Below are 24,398 nucleotides of genomic sequence, written 5' to 3' on the forward strand. Positions count from 1 at the left end.
TGGGTCCTGAAATTGGGGCACCTTGGAATGTTCCTACTCATGACCACATAATGTGAACTCAGATCTACAGGAATACAGAGGTCACATAGGCTCCTAAGCTGAATATAGGTCCCAGATGAGATCAGATCGATGGGGTTGACAGTCAACAATATTTTTACACCTTTCCAATATTTGGGAACTACTTTCTTCCCTGATCCAGCTTTCTGGTCCTTTTTTCCAGCCATGACATCATCTCCCTAGACAATAACTTAGATCTACCTGCATATCAGATGTCAGGTTCAAGAAGAAAAAAAAATTAGTATAGTCATGGGCTCTTTGGAATATAACTAACATAGGACTACTATCTATAAAACAGAGACACCCCCCCGCCCCAACTCTATATATGAATTTTTCCAGCCTTTAGGTTCATGATTAGTAAACTATTTGTTTAGCTCTATATGTTAACTCTTTTTTTCAGCCACCAGGTTCTAGATGCTAACATGATGCCAACCAGACTTTCCTGGGCAGATGATTCCACTAATGTGTCCTGGAGCCCTCACTTCCCCAGATCCCTTCCCCACTAGGGAAAGAGAGAGACAGGCTGGGAGTATGGGTTGACCTGCCAAAACCCATGTTCAGCAGGGAAGCAATTATAGAAGCCAGACCTTCCACCCTCTCTACCCCATAATGACCCTGAGTCCATACTCCCAGAGGGATAAAGAATAGGAAAGCTATCAGGGGAAGGTAAGGGATATGAAGTTCTGGTGGTGGGAATTGTGGTTATTTTCAGTGTTTCCTTTTTATAAATAAAAATACGTCCATTTTCAGAAACAGTGTAACTTGTGTTATCATAGTTGTGTTATAGAAACTATACCTATGTTCATAGCAGTACATTTTGTAATAGCCCAAACCTGGAAACAACCCAGGTGTCCGACAAAAGATATGTGGTTGAGAAAGTCGAGGTATATGTACAATGTACTACTACTCAGATATTAAAAATGATGGATTCAGGACTGGGACATAGTGCACCAGATTAAGTGAACATGACACAAAGCATAAGGACCACGTAAGGATTCTGGTTCCAGCCCCCTGCTCCTCACCTGCAGGGGAGTTGCTTCACAGGCAGTGAATCTGGTCTGCAGGTGTCTATCTTTCTCTCCCCCTCTCTGTTTTCCTCTCTCGATTTTTCTCTGTCCTATCCAACAACAACAACAACAACAAAATACATAAAATGGCCTCCAGGATCAGTGGATTCATAGTGCAGGCAATAAGCCCCAGTGATAACCGTGGAGGCAAAAAAAAAAAAAAAAAGATTAATTCATCTTCTTCGACCCATTTTTAATAGCTGGATGGAGCTTGAAGAAATCATGTTGAGAAAAGCCAGAAAAAAGAAGTATGAGTATGGGACAATCCCACTCATAAACAGAAAAGGAAAAAAGGAAAAGGAAGGGATGGGAAGGGAAGGGAACGGAAGGGAAGGGAAAAAAAGCAAAGGAAGGGAAGGGAAGGGAACACAAAAAACAGAATTTGGTCTGGGTATGGAATATTGCACTAAAGTAAGAGACTCAGAGAAGAAGGGTAGATTTTCGGGTCCACTGTAGGGGGGAAGAAAGAAGGACACAGCCATTTGGTGGGAATGATGTTGAACTGCACTCTTATTAACTTATAAATCACTATTTATTTAACATATCAGGTAAAAATAGATTGAATGTCTTGAGTTCTTTAAAAGCCTAGGTTTCATTTCTGAATACATATTCCACTAGTCTAAACACTTGATATTTCAAATTGGTAAACTGATTAAATTCTGACACTGGGATTAAATTGTTAAAGCATTTGTTAAATTGGTAAAGCAATTGTTAAATTGTTAAAGAATTTCTAAAAATAACATTTTTTGCAAATACTAAATAATCTACAATTGTAGACCAAGTAGATAAGAATCAATTGGTCCTGTCATTATCTAAGATATAGCTATTTATAAATAGCATTAAATGGCAGAAATCATGATGAGGTTATGTATTTTACAGTAAATACTAACCATGAAATTTTCTTTTTTTATTTCTTTATTGGGGGATTAATTGTTTACAGTTGACAGGAAAATATAATAGTTTATATATGCATAGCATTTCCCATTTCTCCACATAACAATACAACTCCCACTAGGTCCTCCTCTGTCAACATGTTCCAGGACCTGAACCATCGCCTCCCCTCACCCTTACCCCCAAAGTCTTTTACTTTGGTGCATTACACCAGCTCCAGTCCAAGTTCTGCTTAGTGTCTTCTCTTCTGATCATGTTGTTGAACTTCCATCTGTGAGTGAGGTCATCCCATATTCTTCCTTGTCTTTCTGGCTAATCTCACTTAACACTGATATCTTCAAGCTCCATCCAAGATGGGGTGAAGAAGGTGAATTCACCATTTATGTGTGTGTGTGTGTGTGTGTGTGTGTGTGTGTGTGTAATTTCTTTATTGGGGTATTAATGTTTTACAATCAGCAGTAAATACAATAGTTTGTACATGCATAACATTTCTCAGTTTCTCACTAGGTCCTCTGTCATATTTTTGGATCTGTACTCTCCCTCCCATCCATCCACCCCAGGGTATTTTACTTGGGTGCAATACACCAACTCCAGTTCAGGTTCTACTTGTGTTTTCTCTTCTAATCTTGTTTTTCAGTTTCTGCCTGAGAGTGAGATCATTCATCCTTCTATTTCTGACTAATTTCACTTAGCATGATTTCTTCAAGCTCCATCCAAGATGAGCTGAAAACGGTGAAGTCACCATTTTTGATAGCTGAGTAGTTTTTAATCATTGTGTATTTATACCACAACTTGCTCAGCTACTCATCTGTTGTTGGACACCTGGGTTGCTTCCAGGTTTTGGTTATGACAAATTGTGCTGCTAAGAACATAGGTATACAAAAATCTTTTTGGATAGGTGTGCATAGATGTTAATTGTTAAGTCCTCTTGGTTGACAGATTCTCTGAGCACTGAGTAGTGTCCATCCCTATCTTTTATTTTATTCACTTATTTATTTTTGCCTCCAAGGTTATTGCTGGAGCTCAGTGCTCACTCTATGAATCTACTGCTCCTTCGGCCATTTTTTTTTTCTTCTATTTTTTGGATAGGACAGAGAAAAGATGAGAGGGGACAGTTGCTTGTCTGAGAAGGTCTTTATGCCTCCATCTAATCTGAATGACAGTCTAGTAGGATACAGTATTCTGGGTTGAAAGCTTTTCTCATTGAGTGTTTGTTATATATCTTGCCATTCTCCTTGACCTTTGGAGTTTTTGTGGAGAAATCTGCTGGTTATCCTATGAGTTTCCCTCTGAAAGTGACTGTTTGTTTTTTCTTGCAGCTTTCGGGATCCTTTCTTCATCCTCATTCCTTTTTATTCTAAACATGATCTGCTTGGTGTCTTTAAGTTTGGATTAATTCTGCTTGGAACTCTGTAGGCTTCTTGAGCATTTATGTTGTTTAGATAATAAAAGTTGTCAGTTATTATATCCTGTAGAATGCTTTCTTCCCCTTCCTCTCTTTCTTCCTCTGGTAATCCTATGATGCGTATATTACTTCTTTTGAAGTCATCCCATATGCCTCTGTTGTTGTTTTCAGTCTCTCTTAATCTCTTTTTGAGATCTTTTATTTCTTTTTTAGTTTTCTCTAATTCATCCCTGATCTTGCTAATTTTGTTTTCTTCCTCAGTTATTCTGCTTTCTCTTTCCTCTGCCATTTTCTGTAGTTCAACTACTTTGTTACCCTGTTCAAATATTGTATTAGCTTATTGAGCTAGTTGTGCTCTTCAGCTATTTCAGCTCAAGATAATTAGTATTTTCTTCAAAGCAGAACTTGGACTGACATTGGTGTATTGTCCCAAAGTAAAATACTCTGGGGTAGGGGAGGGTGAGTCCAGGTCCTGGAAGAGAGAGGAGGACCTAGTGGGATTTAAATTGTTATGTGGAAAACTGAGAAATGTTACACATGTACAAACTATTTTATTTTATTTGATTGTTAACTGTAAACCATTAATTCCCCAATAAGGAAAGTTTTTTAATTAGTTTTTTCTTTCTGAGTCCTATTGTTGTGTCCCATTTATGATTATATTACTTTCAAAAGCTTTCTTCATACTTGCAGTTATTGAAAAAATAGTGCTTGGATGTTGTCCTCATTCTTATGTTCTTCTCCCTTTTTGGGACTTATATGTGGGCTTTTATCTTGGTTCATTTCTCTAATGTTTCTTCTCAGTTTAACCATTATATGTGTTGTGATATGAGGTCCCTCCCTCATTACTTTTCAATCCACTAATCCCACTTGCGTGGATTGACTTGTTTTTATATAGAGTACTTAAAAGTTCACAGTTTTAAACCTTAACAGTTGTTTCAGTGTTATCTCAATCCCTAAGGTGAAGAATAGTGGTTGAACCTTCTTGTGTTACTTATCTTTCCTGCAAATTATGGGAGCCTGAAGCTTTTTTTTTTTTTAATTTTTTATTTAAGAAAGGATTAATGAACAAAAACATAAGGCAGGAGGGGTACAACTCCACACAATTCCTACCACCCAATCTCCATAACCCACCCCCTCCCATGATAGCTTTCCCATTCTCCATCCCTCTGGGAGCATGGACCCAGGGTCATTGTGGGTTGCAGAAGGTAGAAGGTCTGGCTTCTGTAATTGCTTCCCCACTGAACATGGGCGCTGGTCGGTCCATACTCCCAGTCTGCCTCTCTCTTTCCCTAGTAAGGTGTGTCTCTGGGGAGGCGGAGCTCCAGGACACATTGGTTAGAGAAAACAAAGAAAGAGGTGAAAGAGCTTAAAAACAGACTGAGAGACACTGAAAACAACAACAGAGACATATGGGATGATCTCAAAAGAAGTCACATTCGTATAATTGGCCTGCCAGAGGAAGAAAGAGAGGCAGGGGAAGCAAACATTCTAGAGGAAATAATACAAGAAAACTTCCCAGACCTGAATAACAGAAAGGATATCAAGATTCAGGAGGCCCAGAGAGTACCAAACAGAATCAACCCAGACCTGAAGACACCAAGACACATCATAGTCACAATGAGAAGAAGTAAGGATAAAGAAAGGATCCTAAAGGCTGCAAGAGAGAAACAAAAAGTCACATACAAGGGAAAACCCATAAGATTCTCTGCAGACTTCTCCACTCAAACTCTAAAAGCCAGAAGGGAGTGGCAAGATATCTATCAAGCCCTGAATGAAAAAGGGTTTCAACCAAGGATAATATATCCTGCTAGACTTTCATTCAAACTAGATGGAGGGATCAAAACCTTCTTAGATAAACAACAATTAAAGGAGGCAACCATCACCAAGCCGGCCCTGAAAGAGATACTAAAAGACCTCTTATAAACAAGAACATCACTATAAAACTTGCAATATATCAGAGCAAACCATTTTTTTTTAGAACAATGGCACTACAATACATTAAATCCATAATATCAATAAATGTCAATGGCTTAAACTCACCCATCAAAAGGCACAGGGTGGGGGGATGGATCAGAAAACATAACCCAACCATATGCTGCTTGCAAGAATCCCATCTGTCACAACAAGATAAATACAGACTTAAAGTGAAAGGATGGAAAACTATCATACAGGCTAACGCACCACAAAAAAGGGCAGGAACAGCCATTCTCATCTCAGACATGATAGATTTTAAATTAAAGTAATAAAAGATAGGCAAGGACATTACATAATGATTAGAGGATCAATCAGCCAAGAAGACTTAACAATTATTAACATCTATGCACCCAACGGGGGACCATCTAAATACATTAAGCACCTACTGAAAGAATTTCAAAAATACATAAATAGCAATACAATAATAGTGGGAGACTTCAATACCCCACTCTCACACTTAGACAGATCAACAAAGCAGAGAACCAATAAAGATACAAGAGAATTGAATGAAGAGATCGACAGACTAGACCTCTTGGACATTTTCAGACTCCTCCACCCCAAAAAACTGGAATACACCTTCTTTTCAAATCCACATAACACAGACTCAAGGATAGACCACATGTTAGGCCACAAAGACAGCATCAATAAATTCAAGAGCATTGAAATCATCCCAAGTATCTTCTCAGACCAGAGTGGAGTAAAACTAACATTTAACAACAAACGGAAAATTATTAAAAGACACAGAATTTGGAAACTAAACAACATGCTCCTTAAGAACCACTGGGTCAGAGACTCACTCAAGCAGGAAATTCAAATGTTCCTGGAAACTAATGAAAATGAAGACACAACCTATCAAAATATTTGGGACACAGCTAAAGCAGTACTGAGAGGGAAACTTATAGCCATACAATCACATATGAAACACCCAGAAGAAGCTCAAATGAACGACCTTACTGCACACCTCAAGGACTTAGAGGAAGAGGAACAAAGGAACCCTAAAGCAACCAGAAGGACAGAAATCACTAAAGTTCGAGCAGAAATAAACAACATTGAAAATAAAAGAACCATACAAAAGATCAATGAAGCCAAATGTTGGTTCTTTGAAAGATTAAACAAAATTGACAAACCCCTAGCCAGACTCACCAAACAAAAAAGAGAGAAGACTCAAATTAATAGAATTGTAAACGATGCAGGAGATATCACAACTGACACCACAGAAATCCAGAGAATCCTGCGAAACTTCTATAAAGAACTATATGCCACCAAGCTAGAGAATCTGGAAGAAATGGAACAATATAGCCTGAAGCTTTTTAACTATAAGTAGATTTTTTTATATTTTCTTAAAAAATTTTACTTATAAAAAGGAAACACTGACAAAAAACATAGGATAAGAGGAGTACAACTCCACACAATTCTCACTACCAGAACTCCATGTCCCATCCCCTCCCATGATAGCTTTCCTATTCTTTATACCTCTGGGAGTCTGGACCCAGGGTTATTATGGGGTGCAGAAGGTGGAAGGTCTGGCTTCTGTAATTGCTTCCCCAATGAACATGGATGTTGGCAGGTAGATCCATACTCCTAGCCTGTTTCTCTCTTTTCCTAGTGGGGTGGGCCTCTGGGGAAGCAGGGCTCTAGGACACATTGGTGGGGTTGTCTGCCCTGAGAAGCCTGTTTGGCATCATGTTAGCATCTGGAACCTGGTGGCTGAAAAAAGAGTTAACATACAGAGTCAAACAAATTGTTGACCAATCATGGACCTAAAGGCTGGAATAGTTCAGTTGAAGAGTTGGGGGGGGTGGTCTCTGTTTTGTAGATAGTAGGCCTATTTTAGTTATATACTAAAGAGCCCATGACTATACTTTTTTTCTTCTTTTTTCCCCTGAGCCTGAAATCTAATCAGCAGGTGGTTCCAAGTTATTGTCTGGGGAGATGATCTTCTTTATTTTTTTATTTTTATTTATAAGTAGATATTTTAGCTTGATCACTCACTCACAACCAAGAGATAAAACAGTTTGAAGGACACAGTGGTTATACAAAGAGACTCCCAAGTCCATGCATCCAAAGTCCAGGTTCTATTCCCCTCCCCTTCCATCCCACTGTCAGCCAGAGCTGAGCTTAGCAGTGTTCTTTGGCCTTGTGAGTTTCTGAATAAATCTTATTTGTATTTGGTGGGTTCTGAGGAAATTATTCACTGTGTTTCCTGCTTTATCAGAAGAATAATGTGGAAAGGCTCCCATGATATAGTCACACCTCTGGGCCACCCAGAGTGCAGATCTTCTCCTGAGTCACTTGGTCAGTTCTCAGCCCCTCAATGTCTGTGCAGTAGCAATGGAGACTCATAGCTGTAAATTGGTGAGTGAGTTTTAGGTGGTTCTCTCCTTCAGCAGTCTGTTGATAAAACTCAGACCAGAGGTGGTGCATCAACTGGAAAACTACCAAACTGACATCAGCTGCCTCTCAAGTAGGTATGGTCTTTTAGCTTAAGGAATCTCCTTAAGCCCCTCTCTGTCCACAAGACCTATGTATTTACACTCATCCATGACTTGGTGGATTCTAAACTAATCCTAATTTTATTTTGTTGTGTTCTCAAGTGATCATTTTTGCTATTCCTACTTGACCAGGGAGAGCGAAAAGCAGCTACTGCTACTCAAGAGCCATGTCTCCAGAAGTCTACCCCCTGTCTACCTCTGTCCCCAGCTCCTAACCACACTAAAGTCCCTATTCTCATCTCCTTTATTCCTCCATAATTGTTCCTGTTTATTAAACATCTCCCCTGCTTCATATCTTAACTGCCTTTCAAAAACCAAGTTGCAAATGCTACTATAATTTCATCCTGAACTCCTTAGGCAGATGACCTCACTAGTGTGTCCCATAACCTCACCTCTCCATAAGCGGACCACACTAGGGAAAGACAGAAATAAGCTGGGGGTATACATTCACCTGACATCAACCATGTCCATCAGAGAAGCAATTAGAGAAGCCACAAGCCTCACCTCCTGCACCCTAAAACGAATTTTGGTCCATACTCCCAGAGAGGGGTAAATGTTAAGGAGGATGACCAGAGGGCTATGAACTATGATTTTATCAGGACCAGGAGAGAGATGAGGAACAAAGAAAAAACATTCAGAAGTAGTCATAGGTGTTGGAGTGACTTAGAAAGGAAGAGAAGGAAGGACCATAGAAAAAATGGGCAACAAGATAGATAGATAGATAGACAGATAGATAGATAGATAGTAGATAGATAGATAGGTACATAGGCAGATATATTGTTATAGAAACAATAGTAAACCTGTATCTATGACCTTGGGAGAACCACTGCAGTTTCCAATGGAGGGAATGGGAGCACCAAACTCTGGTGGTGGAAATGGTGTGAAATTGTTCCTTTGTTATCTTATAATTTTGTGAGCCAATATTAAATCACTAATAAAATTAAATTAATTTTAAGAAATGTATCTCATCCTGGGATGAGTAGTGGCACACCAGCTGGCATCCACAGCACTATGCTCAAGCACCCTGGTTCCAGTCCCTGTTTCCCACTTTCAGAAGGGAAGCTTCAGGAAGGATGAAGGAGGGCTGCAGATATCTCTTTCTCTCTATCATACCCTTCCCTCTCAAAATGGAAAATGCCTGCTATGAGTGGTAAATCTGTAGTGTAGGCACCAAACCACATAATAACCCTGGTTGAAAAACAAACAAAAAAATAAATAAAGTAGAAATATATCTTATTCTATCTCCTTCTTACCATCAGTTAATATTGTCTTCAGTGTCCATAATACTGAGATTATTTCATTTGTACTCAGAAAACAAAAGATCCTTAAACTGACAGATCCACCCCTTTTACAAGGTATCAGATAATTCTTTAAACACTTAGTTTTAAATTTTGTCACACATAGAAATATTGCCAACCTTAGTATCTAAAGCAGTTGGGGTTAGAGCTTTTAAATACTGCTTTGTAATCTTAACAAATGATCATATGCATTTGTAGGCAGAGAAATTAGTGCAAATGTTTCTAAATGTACTAGGCAAGTAGGCTTGTCTCAGAGTACTCAGAGTTCTGTGAAAAGTCTTGTGAGTTTTTACTGAGTCAATTTAATTTTATCTTTGTTAACTGATGTTAGTCTCAGTCTTAATGCTATCGAGGCACCTTTTTTAAAAAATATGATTTTTCTCTAATGTCTTTCTTCTTTCTCTTCTCTCTCTCTTTCTCTCTCTTTCTCTCTCTCTCATCACCAGGGTTATGCTTGGACTTGGTCACAGCATGAATGATTCAATCACCCCAAAGAGTTTTTGTTATTATTATTATTATTTTATTCCATAATGAGAAACAAAGAGAGATAGATAGAGAGATGATGAGACTCCAGAAGCACTGCTCCACTATTCATGAAACTTCCCTCTGGCAGATGGGAACTAGGGGCTTGAACTCAGGATCTTGAATACTTTAACATGTACTTTAACAGGTGAGTCACCACCCACTTTCTTCTGCCACTCACCTATATGACTCACAGAGGCTATACAATTCAGAAAGCTAGTTATGATATAAAGAAGTTGGAAAACTTTTTTTTACACTTGGACATTGAAGAAAAATGTTGACATCATAAAAGTAGCCATATATGGTTGCACAATGTTATCATGCTTAAGGGCTTGGATTCTAGCCCTTGTTTCTACCTGTGGGGTCAGGAGAAAGCTTCATGAACAGTGGAGTAGTGCTACAGATGTCTTTCTTTATCTCCTTTTCCCCCAACCCCATTTTTCTGGGTTTTTTTTCCTCTGTCTCTATCAGAATAAAAGGAAAAGAAAAGAACACAAACAAAACAGAACAAAATGGCTGCTGGGAGTAGTGGAGTCACATAGCAGACATTGAACTCTAATAATAATCTTTGCAGCAAAAGCAAAGGAAAGCAAAAAGTAGTCATAGAGTTATAGAGTTTTTCTGCTTTTCTTTCCTTTCAAGAAAAATTGTGTCATTTTTATTAGATTAGAAACCTAAGACAGATATGCAGATTATTTTATGCAAATAACATCTTTTAATGATTTTCTCTTTCTAATTTTAGGTAGAAATGTAACTATTGATTATATATGTATATATTTTTCAATACAGGTCTCATAAAATAATATGCAGGTCAATATAGAATTATAATGAATCCCTAAAGATCTTTTTTTAAGGGTCAAACAGTATTTATACTGTTTGAATATAAAGTAGCCCCTGTCTCCTGAGAAAGAGAACTCCGAAGAGAATGAAGAATAATACAGATTAAATACCCACCTGTGCCTGTGCATCCAACACACACACACACACACACTGACTCACACTCACACTCCAAAGCTCCATCTGTGACAAATCAGTATTTGCTTTCCCTACCTTGAATGACAACTGTTAAGAGAGTGGGACTCCAGGATGGGTTCTTATAACTGCAGCCTTGTCTCCCCCCACTCCCTGGCCAATGGGTCAAAGGGAGTTGGAGTGCCTACGAGGTAGGTACAATTCTTCCCCATTCTGTTGCAGATGCTTCTTAGCTCAGATCTCATTCATAGCCTCTTCAGTGGAATATATGTCTCTCTTGTTGGCCACAGGCATACAGCTGTAGGTCTTGTTGGCTTGTAGCATATAGGCTACATCCTTGGCTGCCCCCTTGCTGATGAGGTAGCTGTACTTCTCCTTGTAATCACCAACAGAGTTCACCACTACTTGTCCTTGCCTCCTCCTCCTGCTCTTCCTGCTGGGCCAGGTCTTTCAGCTTTTGTTTCTCTTCTGCTTTCTGAGGATCCCGCTCCTCTTCATGTTGGTTTGACTCCAGCTTTTCATCTGAGGGTGGAAACTCCTTTTTAAAAATCATGACATAGCGACATTCATCATTTTCCCCAAAGGAAAAGGATATCAGACCAGCCACTTTTACTACATCATGCATATGCTCTTCTCTATTTTATTCATTGGCTGGAAGTTTATCTTGTTTTGCCCACTGTCTTGAATGAAATCTGACACCTCTTAACTCCACTTTCTGTTGTTTTTCTTATTTCTGTAGTTTCTTCAGGTGGGCTGCCTGCTCTTGGGCCTTATTCTCCTAGTTCCAGAGGCTGGGTAGTTTCTCCATGGAGGTCAGGTCCACCATCTTGGGAGTGACAGAGAGTGGGGAGGGGGCACCCCTAAAGATCTTGAGAGAGACACACATGGAGTAGTGAAAAAGGAAGGGGACAACTGCCTAGCCTGCCAGATCAGCTGAATCAACCCTGGCAATCAATGGGGTGGCAGATGTTGTAGCCAGATCACCCTCACATCCCCTAAAGATCTTCTATTGCTTTATTGCTGTGGATTTCTGGAGGAGTCTTCTTAAAACTTGATATAAAGATATACATTAACTGATTCTTTGGGCACCAAACCATCAGATAGGTAGACGCTATAGTCTAAATTTATCACGCATTATTTAATATTATATTTAATATAAAAAATAAGCTTATATGGGGGGAGATAGTGGTGCACCTGGTTGCATTGCACATGTTACAATGCACAAGAATTTGGGTTCAACCCCTAGCCTCAGTCTGCAGGTGGGAAGTTTTGCGAGTGGTGAAACAGTGCTGCAGATGTCTATCTCTTTTCCTCTCTGTCTCCTCCTTTCCTCTAAATTTCTAGCTCTATCAAATAAGTAAATAAAGATTAAAAAAGATAAGCATATATATGAAAACTACAAAAAAATGAGATTCTTTTCAAAATACATTTTCTTTTTTAAGTGTGACTTTTGCAGTGAGGAAAAAGCCCTAAATAATATTCCATCCATAAGAAAAGTTATGCATCCTAAGGAAGTTATGTGTTTGCATCAGAAGTCTGTGTATTTCTTTGAAAAATTGAACTTCTTGCAATTTCTCTTCCATAATGATGTTTGCTTTCTTGAAAACTAAAATTGCAGTTGCCCCCTCTCTGTTTTCCCACACATGGTACTTTGTACATATTTGTATTTCACATTTATTATTTATCACATTTAGTATTTATCACATTTTAATGGAATTTCCTGCTTAAGTGAATAGGGATTCACTGCTTTTACTGAACTGGATTTTGATGATAACAGAAACAGCTCCACTTCATTTTCTGTAAAAATATTATTTAAAGTAATGTTCAGTGTGTAGTATAGTTTTACATTCAGGATACCTGAATCTGCCTTATGTCAACTGTAGTTACAGCTTCCCTGAGTGAATGATTGGCTTTATGTGCTGGAAGCTGTGGACTACATAACTGATCATGTTTCTCCTTTTATAGGAAAGCTATCAGGGGAGGGAATGGGATACGGAGATCTGGTGGTAGGAATTGTATGGAGTTGTACCCCTCTTATCCTATGGTTTTGTCAGTATTTCCTTTTTATAAATAAAAAATTTTTTTAAAAATCTTAGATCTAAATTATGTTGGAGCCTTAGCAAAACTTTGAACTTTTACTGTATGTATGTTGTATACTGCCTACTTCTATCTACTGTGTGAGCCCAAATTTCCTTTCTTCTTATCTACTTTATTTCGTTCTAATGTAATTTTTTTCTTGTATTATAGATTACTTTGTTCTCTGTAAGGCCTATTGGATAAAGGAAAAATGACTAGAGATATATCTATATTTTTCTTTCACCAGGGTATGCTCTACTTTAGAATGTACAGAGATTATTTATGACTTTGCACTTGAATATGATTTGTACCTTTTATTTTAAGCTCAATAAGCATATCTAAAAATAAATGCAATGAAGTTGTTACAAAAATTTTAAAAAAGACTGGGGAGACAGTGCAGTGGTTATGCAAGACTTTCATGCCTAAAATTCTGAGCTCCTAGGTTCACTCCCTGGTACCACCATAAGACAGAGCTGATTAGTGCTCTAGTCTTTCTCTGTATCACTCTTTCTTTAAAAATAAGTAAAATATTAAAAAAAAAAACAATTTAAGTAACACCAGATTTCTCTTTCATGGTGAGGAAAAGGAAAAAACTGATTCCAAAAAAAAAAAAAAAACTGAATCAAACTGTTACCTTCAAACAAGGAACAGAAAATGTTCCTTATGTGAATCAAAGATACATAAATGAAAAAAAAAAAAAAGAATAAATGAGTGGGCTAAACACAAAGTTATTTCTTCTTAAACTGTTGATGTGATGTCCATAGTATCTGTCTGGTTTATAAATCAAGGAGAAAGAATGTACTTGCTTAACACCATACTGGTACTAGTTAAGTAGTGTGTTGAATTAAATCTACCTTTCTGAATACTGAATTTGGAAGTAGTATCATTTAGAATGAAGCCAGAGTATGCCTGTCGTTTACTGTTGTTGTTATTATATTTATTACCATATCAGACTAAATCTTAAAAATATTTTGTGAAACTAAGATTGTTGACTTAATTCAGAGATGACACAAAAGATATCTAGCTTACTGCACAATATCAATTTTTTTTCTTGCCTCCAGGGTTATCATTAAAGCTTGGATTCGGCACTACGAATCCACTGCTCCTGGCAGCCATTTTTTCCATTTTATTAGAGAGGACAGAGAGAAATTGAGAAAGTAGGAAGAGATAGAGAGGGAGAGAAAAAGATAGACACCTGAAGACTTGTTTTACCTCTCTGAAGATGACTCCCTGCCAGTGGGGAGCTGGGGCTACAACCCTGATTCTTGTGCAGGTTCTTGCGCTTTGTCCTATGTTCACTTAACTTGGTACACCACTTGCCCAGCCTCCCTCACCTTTTTTAAAATTATTTTCTTTTTTATCTTTTTTACTCATTACTGGACATAGAAATTTTGAGAAGAGAGCATGATAGAGGGAGAGAGACAGAGAGACACCTGCAGCCCTGCTTCATCACTCATGAAGCTTTCCCCCTGCAATTGGGAACCAGGGGCTTGAGCCTGAGTCCTTATGCACTGTAATGTGTGCGCTTTACCAGGTGTGCCACTGCCTGCCATCCCCCCTTTATTTCTATCAGTGATATTACTGGGGCACTGTACCTGCAGGGCTCTGCTACTCCTGGTGGCATATTTTTAGTTTTATTTATCTGTATTATTTTTAATCATTTTCATTAATGATTTGAAGTACAGTTGTTTACTTTTTATTGATTTAGATAGAGAAATTCAGAAAAGAAGAGAGAGACATAGAGAGAGGAAGAGGCACTGCAGTATTGCTCCACCTCTCTGGAGTCTTCCCCAGTGCAAGTGCTCCATATGGTGTCCAAGAGCTTGAATTCTGTTTGTTGTATAGTGTGTGCTCTATCAGGTGATTTATCTTCTGACCCCCACAACACTAATTACAAAATACGCAATTTTGCCTATAACATTAAAATCTAAATTAATATTACATGAATTCTTTTCTTCTGAGATCAGACGACATTGGGCATGTTCAGGGTGGTATGGCCATAGACAATGAATTCTTTTCTTTTTTCGTCTTTTCTTTTTAGAAAGAGGCAGCGAGTGAGTGACAGAGACTAAAATAATTTTCTTGTATTGCCACCAGGGTTATATCTGGGGTTCAGTGTCTGCAGAAAGAACCTACCACTCCCTGCAGTCTTTTTACTTTATTTTTAATTTTTTTATAGAGAAAGAGAGAAATTAAGAAGAAAGGGAACTATAGGGAGAAAGAGCAACACCTATAGCTGTCCCATTTGTCATAGAGACCCTGGTGATTGGGGTCAGACTTCCCTGCAGCAATGAAAAGTGACTTTGATTTCATAGTTCATCCTTTCAAGAATATGTCTGGGAAAAGGAGTCTTGGATCTCCACCCCCATATAACCCCCAACCAGGCTAGGTCGCTATTTAAGGAACATAAGGTGCCATGATACTACATCACTTCCTCAAAGCTCCTCCCCACCTCTGCAAGTTACATACAATTTTGTGGATTGACTGAACTTATCTGGGAAATCTGTTTCATGAGATAAAGCTGTAGTGATTCAATGGTTGCATTCTGTAGGATGGGGTTTCTCAGTCTTGACACTTGTTTGGAACTAGATTACTATAAGCTGAGGGTGCTAGTTTGTACACTGTATGATATCTAGCAGCATCCTTGTCCTCTTCCTACTAGATATTAGTATTGGCAATCTGATAGTTTAAATTGTATGATTAAGAAGCATTGAATTAAGAGATTGGCTGAGACTAGAACATAAGTGATGTAGTCTCATCTTCTATACATCTAGGATACTTTGTTAGAGAAAAATGTATTCATAACCTTTGTCAAGGATGGGTAAGAAATACTTAGGGGGACTGCCATGGCAAAGTCATGTAAAGGAGAGAGATGCCTCTTAATTCTGAATATAAGGAAAAGTGGGAATGAACAACTAATGAGGAGGATGGAAGATGTCAGTAAATAGAAAATAACTGACAGGAAACTACAGGGGGAGAAAGATTCTGCCTACACTGATTTGACATTATTCTTGCTGAAGATAAGCCATGGTGATAAATTATGAGGGTGATCAAATATCAAGGGTGAGATGTGTTGACAAACTGACTCAACATAGATGTTGCTAAAACTGAACCAATATAAGAATACAGCCCAGAGCTTAGTCAAAAAGAAAACTCAGAGGCTCAACTCAAGCTTACTTAAGAACAGTCTTTTATCATATAACAAGATGTCTCATCATCCCACAGTCGAGCTCAGGACTCCTTCACAACTTAGTGGCTAGCTTCATGAGAGTAAAGCAAATGGTAGTGTCTGTATTGGAGTCACATGATTTTTGCTTCATTTCTAATTGGTCAAAGCAATTTCAAAGATGAGGCTAGATCAAAGAAGGGTAGAGGGATTTTATATCTTGAAGAAAGGAGTAGCAAATTTGTGAGTGTCTTTAGTCCATGAAGAACATATTTGCATTCAAAGACACAGAATGAATATTCTGCAGAAGAAAAACATTTAGAGAGAATTATACTTAGGGTCAATCAAAGTGAATATAAGGAATATAAAAACAATAGCCTTTATTACTGTACTAAGGTGAAAGTTCTTACTATTTATTATTGTAATTACTATTATTAATTACTATTTATTATTATAAATAACAATATTATATAAAATATCATACTTACCTGGCAGGGGAGATACCATGATCATGAAGGTGGCTTTCCCAGGGCAAGGCTATCCATTGCACTCCAGATGTGCTGACCCCTGTGATTTCCCCAAATGTAGGAAACTCAGCTGCATAATTTGTGGTAGTGGGGAACCTAACCCTGAAAAAAAAATCGTATCATATCAAATACAGGTATAACTACTATACGGAACGTTGTGAACAAAAATTAGAAGTTGATAGGGTTATAACATTGGTAAAGATACTATCACATTTTTTCAAAAAGTGGTCTTAGTGTTGAAATTGAGTTTTTTTATTTCTTTCTAAAAAATTGATTTAATAACGACCAACAATATTATAAGATAACAGGGGTGTAATTCCATACAGTTCCTAATACTAGGGTTCTGTATCCCATCCCCTCCACTGGAAGCATCCCTATTCTTTATCCCTCTGGAAGCATGGACAAAAATTCTTTATGGGGTGCAGAGGTGGAAGTTCTGGCTTCTCTAATTGCTTTCCTGCTGGACATTGACATTGGAAGGTCCATCCATACCCCCAGTCTGTTTCTATCTTTCCTTAGTGGGGCTCTGGAGAGGTGAGACTTCCTGATACATTGGTGAGGTCAACTGCACAGGGAAGTCAGGATGACATCATGGTAGCATCTGCAACTCGGTGGCTAAAAGGTGGTAAGATACAGAGCAGAATAAATTGCAAATTATTTAATAAAAAAGGAACCCAAAGGTAGGAATAAGCAGATCAAATTAGGGGTTTGGGGGAGTTGGGTGGTAGTGCAGAGGGTTAAGCACAGGTGGCGCCAAGCACAAGGACCAGCTTAAGGGTCCCGGTTCAAGCCCCCAACTCCCCACCTGCAGGGGAGTCACTTCACAGGCAGTGAAGCAGGTCTGCAGGTGTCTTTCTCTCTCCCTTCTGTCTTCCCCTCCTCTCTCCATTTCTCTCTGTCCTATCCAACAATGATGACATCAACAACAACAACAATAACTACAACAATAAAACAAGAGCAACAAAAATTAGGGGTTTTTGTGTGGAAAGAATCTAGGAAGACTATTTTACATATGCTTGAAGAGGCCCATTACTTTAGTAATTGTTTCCTGAGCCTGTTAGCTAACATGAAGGTGAATATTGTATGGGAAAAATGGTGTCAGAGTTGAGAATAGGGCTAGAAAGCTGGACTAGGGCAGAAAGTAGTCCCAAACATGAGGGAAGTACATAGATAACTTTAACAGTTTACCCCATCGATCAGACTCAAGTTCCAGATATTTAGCACTGTAGGCTGTATGACCTCTGAGTCCCTCTCAGTCTGAGCTCACAGTCCATGACCATTCTAGACAACACTAATTTCAGGACCAGTATTTCTTGACTGACAGACTGCACAACTTTCCTTCAGAGAGTTGTGCAGTCTGTACTATTACTGCTCTACAGTAAAGGCAAGATCCTGTAGAAGTCCACAAGAGGGCTTATGATAATGTTCCTAATATAAGTGACCAGTTATGGTAGAAAGAGGAATGTATTAGATGTCTAGGCCCATCATATCTGTGTTGGAATCCAATGATTCCCTGACTGGAGCCCCAGATGATGGGATTACCTGGTATTGACCAAAAATGTTATCATTAAAAGTGAGCCATTATCTTTCCCAGAACCAGCTTTTTTTATTTAAGAAAGGATTTTTTATTAATTTTTTTTATTTAAGAAAGGATTAATTCACAAAACCATAGGGTAGGAGGGGTACAACTCCACACAATTCCCACCACCCAATCTCCATATCCCACCCTCTCCCCTGATAGCTTTCCCATTCTCTATCCCTCTGGGAGCATGGACCCAGGGCCATTGAGGGTTGCAGAAGGTGGAAGGTCTGGCTTCTGTAATTGCTTCCCCGCTGAACATGGGCATTGACTGATAACCAGCTTTTATAGTTCTTTCTTTATCTGAGGAGGTAATAATTTCTCTCAGTTGTTAAATTTGTGGTATCCAAACTAGTTTTGGGTTTATTGTATTTTGTATTGGGTTTATTTGTATTTTGGGTTTATTCCCTCCCTCAGGGAGGGAATAGATTGAGGGTTTAAGTGGGATCTAAGTAAACCTTAAGTTTTACAGCATATTACTTGTTTGATGATTATAATAGAGTTTGTCATCGAGGATAGCAAATATATATATATACACACACACATATATATATCCAGTATATCTCTTGGCCAATCATATACAGTATTTCTTCTAAAGATTATCCAGGGGGTGACATTAATGCTGTTGCTGTCAGGACAGATTAGGGGATGGCCAGTGCGCCACTATGTTCCGTCACTGGGGAGCCAGAGACGACCCGAACTGCCCCTGCGGCTACAGACAGACTATGACCCACATAGTCAACGACTGCCCCCTCTCCAGATTCAAAGGAGGTCTTGAAACTTTACATCAGGCTCAACCTGATGCTGTTGACTGGCTACGGAAGAAGGGCAAACGCTAGAAGAAGAAAGAAGAAGGGGATAGCTCTTTCTTTTGTGTAGTTTATTGATTAGATAAAATGATTGAGTGGGCTTCAGCGAATGGCCTCTCCCTATTATACGATCCCAAACAGCCAGGCTCTTTTCTCAGTGCTAGATGGAATAAAGACTCATCACCCGACTTGTGCTGGATTAGCACAGTCAACGGCCAAGCCTTTCCTGCTACGAGACAAGTTCTCAAGATCTTCCTGCACAGTCATCACTGCCCAGCTATCGTCCACATTGGTCTCCAGCTCCCACTGATTGTGTGCTCGGAGAAACTAAGATGGAACTTTCGGAAAGCAAACTGGCGTCTGTTCAGTGATCTTACCAACAAATCTATTCCTGCAATTCCAATTAACTCTATCCCCTCTGAAGATTCCTACAGGCGCTTCCTCCAAGCCATCTTCAAAGCAGCTTCCCAAGCTATTCCTCGTGGGAGACGTGCTAACTATACACCTTGTCTTGATGCTGAATGCGAGCAACTACTAAAGCAGTATGATGAGTCGGGCGACCCAGATGTGGCTGACCATCTCATTGCCTCCCTGGATGCAGCACGCCAAGCCTGCTGGCAACAACTCATGGAAAGTCTGAACTTCACCCACTCAAGTAGGAAGGCCTGGAAGCTTCTTCACAGACTGGGTGCCGGTAGCCAACCCTCTCCCATCTCCCATCCTCCCATATCTCCAAACTCAGTGGCCAGTCACCTAACTCAAGTTGGATGTGCTAAGATCGACCCAGTCTGGAAAAGAGAAATTTCCCATGAGTGGTCATCCCACTTTCATTTATCTTGTCCATCTCCAAAACTCTCTCCCTTTACACTGTCTGAACTGGAAGACGCTTTGAAGAGGGTTAAACCGGGAATGGCTGCTGGCTATGATAACATCACCCCAGAACTCATTCTTAACTTGGGCCCCGTGGCAAAGAAGTGGCTCACTACATTCCTGTCCCACATCGTGGAATCCAAATCTATACCCAAAATTTGGCGTCGTGCCAAGATAATAGCAGTTTTGAAACCAAAGAAAGACCCAACACTGGCTGCCAGCTATAGACCAATTTCTCTCCTCTCCGTGTGTTACAAACTCCTTGAGAGGCTGCTTCTGTCATGTATTTCTCCTCTTACAGAGAAATTCCTATCACCCGCCCAAGCTGGTTTCCACCCAGGAAGATCTACCTGCGAACAAGTCCTGGCCCTCTCAACTTACATTGAAAATGGATTCCAGAAGAATTTAAAGACGGGTGCTGTCTTTGTTGATCTCACAGCAGCCTATGACACGGTCTGGCACCGAGGTCTCCTAGTCAAGATCTCAAGATGCCTGCCTCCATGGGTGGCCAACACCATATCGTTTCTTCTCCAAAACAGAAGATTCCGGGTGCATCTGGGTGACAAGTCTAGCAGATGGAGACTTGTTTCAAGTGGCCTCCCCCAGGGCTCTGTTCTGGCTCCTACACTATTTAATATTTACATCAATGACCTTCCAGAAACTTCTTCAAGGAAGTTCATCTACGCTGATGACATCTGCTGTGCAACTCAGGCATCCAAGTTTGACATCCTCGAGGAAACACTCACGAAAGACATGTCTCTGATATCTGATTACTGTAAAAAATGGCGACTAATCCCTAGCACTGCAAAAACGGTATCATCTGTTTTCCATCTACACCATGCCTCGGCCTCGCGTGAGCTTAATGTGCAGCTTGGCAATACGAGAATCCAGCATGAAGCCCAGCCAGTCTATCTTGGCGTTATTCTCGATCGCACCCTGTCATTTCACGAACATCTCATAAAAACTGCAGCAAAGGTGGGCGTGAGGAATCACATCATTGCAAGACTGGCCAGCTCCTCATGGGGCGCGAGCGCTTCCACACTACGATCATCATCTCTGGCATTATGCTATTCCTCTGCAGAATACTGTGCCCCAGTATGGTTCCATAGCCCCCATGTCCACTTGGTCGATTCCAAATTATACTCCTCCATGAGGATAATTTCTGGAACCATCCGTTCCACCCCGGTTCCATGGCTGCCAGTTCTTAGCAACGATACCCCGCCAGATATTCATTGGGATGCGGCATCATCTAAGTTCATTTCCCACATCTACGCTCAACCGGACCTGCCAATATACTCGGATATCTTCGCCCACCCTGTCCAACGCTTGACGTCTCGTCATCCAATCTGGTCTCCTACGCCTACACTGAACTTCTCTGTTCCAGACTCTTGGAAACAGAGTTGGCAGTCAGCTGAGGTAAAGAACAAACACCTCATTACAGACCCCTGCAAGCGTCAACCCGGCTTTGACCTAGCACGTTATGATTGGGCCCTCCTCAATCGCTATCGAACAGGCCATGGCCAGTGCGCTGCTACGTTCCATCGCTGGGGAGCCAGAGACGACCCGAACTGCCCCTGCGGCTACAGACAATGACCCACATAGTCAACGACTGCCACCTCTCCAGATTCAAAGGAGGTCTCGAAACTTTACATCAGGCTCAACCTGATGCTGTTGACTGGCTAAGGAAGAAGGGCAAACGCTAGAAGAAGAAGTGAAGTATGGGTTAGGGGAGAGGGGTATCTAGACTTAAGAAGTAAATATATGATTAGATATTTTATGGTGTCTTCTTTAGGCCTTTTTACTTTATTAGGAAATGTGCCATTTGAAATGGAACTAGATAGTCCCATGTGTTAGGGAAGGACTCACCAGATTATTGGAGTTGGATCATTGACATCTCAGGTCTGGTGTCTCTGGATACAGACTAAAGTGAAATGTGGCATGGTAGCACTAGTTGCATTGATTTATTTGAGCTTGGCAGAGGCAGAAGCACAGGGGAGGGTATCAAGAGATGTATCAAGAAATACAAGCAAAGCCCCAAAGATTCTAGGACTAGGAGAAATATTGATTTTAATGAGATTGTAGAAGGTTCCTTGCTGTCTTAGAGTTTAAGAAGGCAATAGATAATTATTATAACCGATTTATTTGGGAGCTTGGTTTACTTTGAAGATTCCATGGTGGAGGAGGTCCTCTCCCTGTTCAAATAGGAATACCAAAAGACACCACTTGAATCGCAACAAGGCAGGACTAGAATGAGTTCAGGAAACCACCAAACCATCGGTGAGTACAAATATATGTGGCTCATGGACAGGGAGGAGCCTAAGGAGAGATTGAGCGACTGATAACAATCTGGAAGTTTGCCAGTTGAAGCACCACCTCCAGTCTGTTTTACCAATAAAAAGATTGCTGAAGGGAGGAGAAGACTCCCCTAAGACTCATCAAATGCAACTGTGAGTCTCCATTGCTACAGCCATCAGAGACAGGAGCAGCAGAGGGGGAGGCCCTGTGCTGACATCTGGGAACAGAGAACTGACCAGGAAACTCAGGAGAAGAGCTATACCTTGGTGGCCTAGCAGTGGGACTATATAGTGGGAGCGATTACACATTGTTCTCCTGATGATAACATGGTGAATAATTGCCTCAGAACCTACAGATCATAAATGGCACTTGTTTAGAAACTCTCAGGACCCAGCATTGTCTCCCTGCTTGACAGAGAAGCTGAATTAAGCCTGGAGCTTTGGATCCTTGGGGTGTGAGAGTCTCTTTGCATAACCATTTTGTTATCTCTCCACCACCCTGCTTTATCCCATGCTCAGGAATGAGTGAATAAGCTAAGAAGCCTACTTACAGTTTAAAAGTCTTATGGCTCCCATAGCCTACAGGGAAGAAAAAGAACAAAAGAGGCTTTAACACCCACTGTGCTCCAACTCAGGGAATGAAATACTATCGAAACTTTTAATTTCCACAACTGTGAACTCTTTAAGTACCTTACTTAGACACAAGTTAATCCAGGCAAGAGTGATCAGTAATTTGAAAAGTACTGTGACATCTTCAGTGAAATTAATCCAATTACAAAGAAGACTAAGGCAAGCATAAATCTATGGGACTACATCAAATGAAAAAGCTTCTGCACAGCAAAAGAAACCAAGAGACCCCTCACAGAATGGGGGAATATCTTTACATGCCATGCATCAGTCAAGAGGTTAATAACCAAAATATATAAAGATCTTGCCAAACTCAACAACAAGAAAACAAGTAACCCCATCAGAAATGGGGATAGTACATGGACAGAAGATTCACCATAAAAGAGATCCAAAAGGCTGAGAAACACATAAAAAAATGGTCCAAGTCTTTGATTGTCAGAGAAATGCAAATAAAGACAACAGTGAGATACCACTTCACTCCTGTGAGAATGTCATACATCAGAAAAGGTAACAGCAGCAAATGTTGGAGAGGTTGTAGGGTCAAAGGAACCCTCCTACACTGTTGGTAGGAATGTAAATTGGTCCAATCTCTGTGGATAACAGTCTGGAGAACTCTCACAAGGCTAGAAATGGACCTACCCTGTGATCCTGCAATTTCTTTCCTGGGGATACATCCTAAGGAACCCAACACACCCATCCAAAAAGATTTGTGTATGTTCTTAGTAGCACAGTTTATCATAGCCAAAACCTGGAAGCAAACCAGGCGTCCGACTACAGATGAGTAGCTGAGCAAGTTGTGGTATAAATACACAATGGAATACTATTAAGCTATTAAAAATGGTGACTTCACTGTTTTCAGCCCATCTTGGATGGAGCTTGAAGAAATCATGTTAATGAGGTAAGTCAGAAACAGAAGGATGAATATGGGATGATCTCACTCTGAGGCAGAAGCTGAAAAACAAGATCAGAAGAGAAAACAGAAGTAGAACCTGAATTGGTGTTGGTGTATTGCACCAAAGTAAAAGACTCTGGGGTGGGTAGAGGGGAGATTACAGGTCCAAAAATATAAGATGACCTAGTGGGGATTATATTATTATGTGGAAAACTGAGAAATGTTATGCATGTACAAACTATTGTGTTTACTGTTGAATGTAAAATATTAATGCCCCAGTATGAAATTAAAAAGAAAAAACACCACAAAAATCCAAAGTATCATTTGAGGTTTCTATGAACAACTATATGCCACCAAGTTAGAGAACCTGAAAAAAATAGACAAGTTCTTAAAAACCTACAAACTTCCAAAATCAAACAAAGATTAACTAGAAAATATGAACAGGCCAATCACAGTCAAGGAAATTAAAATAGGTATCAAGAACCTTCCCAGCAATAAAAGTCCTGGACCAGATGGGTTTACAAATGAATCCTACAAAACCTTCAAGGAAGAGTTAATACCTCTACTTTTCAAGCTCTTCCAAATGATAGAAGACACAGTTATACTCCCTTCTGGCTTCTATGAAGCCAGCATCACCCTGATACGAAAAATAGACAGGGACACAGCAGAAAAGGAAAACTAGAGACCAATACCTCTGATGAACATAGATGCTAAAATATTGAACAAAATCTTGCCAACAGATTACAACAGTATATTTAAAAAGATTGTTCATTGGAGCAGGGTGGTGGCACAGCAGGTTAAGCGTACATAGTATAAAACATAAAGACTAGCACAAGGATCCTGGTTCAAGCCCTCAGCCTCCCACCTGCAGGGGGGGGGG

The 24,398-nt window shown here is 39.9% G+C and overlaps 2 pseudogenes; one reads left to right on the plus strand and one right to left on the minus strand.

The window, feature by feature from the left end:
• Positions 1–10,843: 10,843 nt before the first annotated feature.
• LOC103121012 (sperm-associated antigen 7-like) lies at positions 10,844–11,504 on the minus strand (annotated as a pseudogene).
• Positions 11,505–16,400: 4,896 nt separating this feature from the next.
• Positions 16,401–16,552, plus strand: LOC132538350 (U1 spliceosomal RNA; annotated as a pseudogene).
• Positions 16,553–24,398: the final 7,846 nt, after the last annotated feature.

Source organism: Erinaceus europaeus, chromosome 4 (genome assembly GCF_950295315.1).
Source record: "Erinaceus europaeus chromosome 4, mEriEur2.1, whole genome shotgun sequence".
Classification (NCBI taxonomy): Eukaryota; Metazoa; Chordata; class Mammalia; order Eulipotyphla; family Erinaceidae; genus Erinaceus; species Erinaceus europaeus.